This window comes from Octopus bimaculoides, chromosome 16 (assembly GCF_001194135.2).
Source record: "Octopus bimaculoides isolate UCB-OBI-ISO-001 chromosome 16, ASM119413v2, whole genome shotgun sequence".
Taxonomy (NCBI): domain Eukaryota; kingdom Metazoa; phylum Mollusca; class Cephalopoda; order Octopoda; family Octopodidae; genus Octopus; species Octopus bimaculoides.
This window is the reverse complement of record NC_068996.1, coordinates 42,824,382-42,824,952: the sequence shown is the minus strand read 5'-3', so window position 1 is coordinate 42,824,952 and position 571 is coordinate 42,824,382.

Below are 571 nucleotides of genomic sequence, written 5' to 3'. Positions count from 1 at the left end.
TGTTTTATATTATATATTTGCCTTATATTATATATTTGTTTTATATTATATATTTGCTTTATATTATATATTTGCTTTATATTATATATTTGCTTTATATTATATATTTGCTTTATATTATATATTTGTTTTATATTATATATTTGCTTTGTATTACATATGGAGTAATTAAATTATATACTACGTGCTTTGTGATTTGCATCCGGCTCGTGGTGCAAACAAAAATGTTTGGGAAACGCTTTGTTGTATCTTCTGGTTAGCTTTCTTTCCACACACACACACACACACACACAAACAAATAACAGTTTAAGATATTGCAGCGTCTATCATTCAAAATTTAAGTGACATTGTTTTCTATTCTGTTATTTAGTTGGTAACCTACTGCGGTGAATAGTATTAACTCACTGAAAGAATTATCATTTAAACTAAGAATGCTTCATGAAGTAAACACAAGACTATTTTTCAAGCATAACCACCGGATTCCATTTCTCGCTCTCTCCCCTCTCTCTCCCTCTCTCTCTCCCCTCTCTCTCCCTATCTCTCTCCCCTCTCTCTCCCTCTCTCTCTCCCC